Source organism: Pteropus vampyrus, unplaced genomic scaffold, assembly GCF_000151845.1.
Source record: "Pteropus vampyrus isolate Shadow unplaced genomic scaffold, Pvam_2.0 Scaffold183, whole genome shotgun sequence".
Taxonomy (NCBI): domain Eukaryota; kingdom Metazoa; phylum Chordata; class Mammalia; order Chiroptera; family Pteropodidae; genus Pteropus; species Pteropus vampyrus.
In genome coordinates, this window is record NW_011888964.1 from 1,799,803 (window position 1) to 1,804,605 (window position 4,803).

Genomic DNA, 4,803 nt, shown 5'->3' on the forward strand with positions numbered 1-4,803 from the left:
CACACATGGAGGAATAAAACGAAGCCCGTGCCCGAGTTGGGGAAAACGACACAGATCGTGACTTCATTCCAACAGAGACGAGTGAAGGATGAGAAGTGACTGGTGTCGCGAGAATGACGGATGGGAAGTGGGCTTCCGAAATTGCTGACCTGGTTTGGGGACAGAGGACTCTTCCCCCGAGGAAGCAGTGCTTTTTCTGACAGCTGGGAGACGAGCTCACAGAGCAGAGGGGCGGGAGGGCACAGACCAGGAACGGTCTGATTCAAGGCGCGACGTGCCGTGTCGGGCAGCTGGTTGGAGGTGGGCGAGGCCGCAGAGAGCCGTTGGGACAGAGATGGTGTGAGGTGGACGGGAGACGAAGGGGCTGACACACAGGGTCCCGGAGTTCAGACGAGGGGCCTGGATTTTATTCTAAATAAAAAAAGAGAAGCCATGGAAGGCTTTCCATAAGGAGGGAATCGATCGGACTTCTATTTGAAATAGCACGTGGGCTGCTCTCTGGAAGTCGACCGGAGCAGGGCGAGGGTCGGCCTTGACACCCCTGCCAGGAAGCCCCTGAAGTTGTGGCAGGTGATGGCAGCCTGCCCCGGAGTGAGGTTCGGAAGGAGAACAGGACGCGGCGGCCGGTGTTGGGGCGAGGGGCCGTGGAAAGGGAGATGTCAAGGGGACGCCTGGGGTCCCGGCTGACAAATGGGGTGGCCGGTCCCGTCGCCTGCCACAGAGACCACGGGGCGTGGACAGGTGCGGGGAGGGGAATCCTGGTGTTTCGTGTGAGCTCACGGGCCTCCCCGGCTTTCCCCGCTAGCTCTCCTCATCACCCCAGCTCCTGCTCCGGAAGACCCCAGGCTCCCGGACCCGTAGGCCTTCGCACCTGCTGCCCCTTCTGCCCAGATACTTGAGGTTTTCTTCCCTGACACCACCATCCCCTGGGAGCCTTGCCTGACGGCTCCGCCTCCCTCTGCCTGCCCCACCCCGACCTCTCCCTCCACTGCTGAGGCAGGTTCTCCTCTCGTTACAGAATCACTTCTCTTGGGTGTGAGCACCGAGCACGTGAGGTTCCGTGGCTCCCCTGGGTGAGGGCCGCCCACCTCCTCACAGTGGCATATCGGTGCCCAGCTCAGGCCCAAGTGGGACGCCAGCCACACATCCATGTGCAAGAATGATGCTGTTCTATGCACCCACGTGTGGCACCTGTGAGCCCCCAGTTAAATCATGGATGTGCAATTGTTCTATAAATTCAAGGCAGCAGTGATTTGTGAGGTGTTGCTTGGAACAAAATAGAACCCTACTGGTCTTGACTCTGTTATTACTGGAATGTTGAATTCAGTCATGGAAGTTGGAAAGACCCCTTTAATTTCCTAAATGTGTTACCTAAATACATCCTCTAAATCATGAAAACCAGAGGCAGTGACACTGTGAGACTCTAGCTAACATATTTTTTTAGAGCAAGGTTTCCGAAATACTGGTCTTTGGACCGAGACTAGTATATAATGAAGTTTTTACCTATTCACAGTACATCTGTCAGTATAACATTGCCAACTTACCTATTTTGGGAAAAACAAAGCCTTCTTTAAAACCGATGTTAGTTTTTTTTTTTTTTTTAAATAATCTGTATTAGCCAAATAATAAGTTAATTGTCTTCCCTTGAATATTTGATAGCCTGATTATTATTTTTAAAAAGCCTAAAATATATAACAGTTGTACCCACTGTCTTAGGGCACTCTTTAGTTTGCGAAATTTTTTAACCTATTGAGTTGTTTGTAGGTGCTGAAGAAGCTGAGGGAAATAGAAAGAGCTGGAAGCACTGGTCTGTTCGCTCAAGCTCCCTGTGGGTCTGGGGACAGAGTAAGAAACCAGGAGTTATCAGGCTCTAGATGGAATGGACCTTACAAGTTATCGGATCCCACATCCTCCCTAAGAGATGCTTTCATGCCCTCCATAGTGTCCCTAAAAACTGTGGTCCACTTCCGTGGCCAGATAGTCGCTGATGCGTGAGGGCCGTGCCCTCTTCCAACGATCCTGCCTCTCGGCACTGTCTTCCTGTCTTCCCTAAACTGAGCCCAAATGTGTTTTCACCTCACGCTGCATACTGATGCAAATCACTCCTGCAGGACCCCAGAGAACAGTCAGAACGTTTTCCTCATGGGTGTTATTCAAATATTAGAAGGCGGTTCCTTTCTGAGGTAATCAGCTTGGATCCTCAGGAATGCATCTGAGAGAAATCAAGCTGAGGACCTTCTCCGTTCGGTGGTTCCTCTGTGTTTCCTACCTCGGGGTCCTTGTGGCCCCATACAGATTCCCCGTGATGAGGCTGGTCTGGCTGATAAAGGGAACCAGCTGAGTGCCTCCCCTCCTGGGTAGGTGGTATCCTTGGGGAGTGCATGAGACTCAAGGTTAGGCTTTGGGGCCCTGTGACACTCGAAGATGACAAGAGAGCTTGACCACATACGCTGTGGCGGAGCGATGTCCGGTCTGTCCCCCGAGGCTGGCCACATGCGCGGGTGGCCGCCTTTGCGGTTCTCACCCATTGCCAGTGCCCCAGGAAGCCCTGAGGCCGGCAGAGAGAGCAGAGAAGAAGGAGGTGGCTGGAGCCAGACGAATTTCTCACTGGACTGAGCAGCGACCTCAGGGGCTTGGAGGTGGTCCTGCCATGGTGGTCATCAGGGAGGCCCACGGCAGGCCTTTCCCAGGGACTCAGAAAAGAGAACACCGGGCCCCTCGCACCAAGGCCGAGACCTGCCGCTCAGTCATCTGCATACAGAAGTCCGTTTATATCGATAAAACAGTCCTGTAAGCACAATGCAGGTTTCATTATTAGTGCACCAGGCTGGCTGGAATGCTTGGGTGAACTCCTGAGAATGCTATTATTATGCCTGATTTGTGATTTCACGGCGTGGAGGATAGGGGCAAGGAGTCAGAGTGGTTTTCTCAACATTAGCCTGATGGCAAAAAAAAAAAAATCTCTCCAACGCATCGTCGTCTAGAGTGTTTTTTTAAATGCAAAATCTAACAAGCAAGGAAAGCCTCAATCTGCAGGAGACAAGAAGCTGAAGGGAAGCACATCACGTGCCAGGCCAGGAGTGCTCACCTGCAGCCACGGTCAGTGAGCGCTGCACGGCCGACCTCCCGGAGGTGGAGATTCGCCGACGCACAGGGAGACGTGGGCTGCAAAGCTCACTCCATTTTTTTTTCCCCCGATACAACCCTCCAAGGTTTGCTTGTTCTGTTTATTTTTTTAGCTTTATCGAGTATGATTAACAAATGAAACTGTAAGGTATTTAAAGTGTACGTTGTGATGACCTGTCGTACGTACACGTCGGGAAAGGATCCTCCCCTCTTAGTTAATTATCCCATCCATCACTTACGTGTTTGTCTCTCACACAACACAGCGTCATCAGCTGCAGGCCCAGGCTATCCGTGAGATCCGCGGATGTGACGCATCTTACACCTGACAGTTCGTAGCCTTTAACAAACCTCTCCCTGTTTCCCCCACGCCCCAACCCCTGGCAACTGACCACTTTTCTACTCTGTTTCTGTGACTTCAGTTTTTCTGCTTTCTTCTTGTTTGTGTTTAATTCCGAGTATTTCCTTGAAATCTCCTTAGGATGCCGCCGTGCAATGGGAGCTTAACCCGATTCATAGAAACCACAGCATCGGGTTGGGATTGTTAAGCGAAGTAATCTGGCCCAAAGAGTTTTTAAAAAGTCTAACTTTTTTTTACTTCAGGGTCACGGTCAAAACACAGGGAGCCTTGTGCAGTGGAAAGAGTCGTGTTTTTGTCAGACTCTCTGGTTCGGGTGCTGGCTCCCTTTCTTAGAAGCTGTTAAACGAGGTGATTAACTTCTTTGATCCTCAGTTTCCTTATTTCTGTAATGGGGACAGGGAGGAGGCACATGGGGAGGGGGCAGGAATGAGCGATCGATCAGAAAATGTACGTGAACGGGCGGACGACAAAGCTCTACGGCGAGGTGGGTTCTTGTCAACACCTCTGGCCGCGGTTTCCTCGCGGGTTAAATGGGGTTTTGGACCCGTTTCTGAGGTTGCTTTCAATTCTCCGATTGCCAAGTCAATGAGGGTACGATGCGGCCTGCTTATTTTCAAGGGAGCACGTCACGACCCCCCTAACTTGCAAAGCATTAACTGAGAACAGGATGAAGAAGATCGTGTCTGCCTCGGAGCAGTTCACAACGTAAAGAGGAGGACGGCGCGTCCGTGAATGAAGCCCGGCGGGAAGCAAAGGCCGAGGGCGGGAGGTGGGCAGCCGCGGGTGCGGGAGGGAGGACAGGGAAGACCGGCCACACGACCGCCTTGTCCCGGGTCCCGAACCGGAATCAGCGAGAACGCTCTTGAACTTGGCGTCTCAGATTGCCACACGGAGGATTTTGGAGGTTCGGTTTTAAAAACGGTTTTAAGATTCCCTCTTGGTGGCATCGTGAGATGTGAGTAGCAGGGAGGAAGGACGTGGGCCTTCAGATGCCCACGCTGGCAGTGGCGTCCTGGGTGCCATGCTTGCTCAGCCTTCCAGGGAGGAGGGCAGGTCAAGCGTCCTATTCAGAGTCAGGGAGTCAGGAGGTACTTTGGAGTCGGGCGGATGGATTCTTGGGGAACCTCTAGTCCCCTGAGAGAAGCAGCCCAGGGGATAAGCGCTCTCCCGTTACTACGAATGTGTCTTTGCCAAACCTTTTCCCTCCCTGAGTCAGCGAATGCGGGTTCGTGACTTTGTACCCTAGAATCATGGGGAGAGTTAAAAAATCTTCAGGCTGCACCCTTGACCAGTTGGGTCAGAACCGTTGAGGGTGAGAC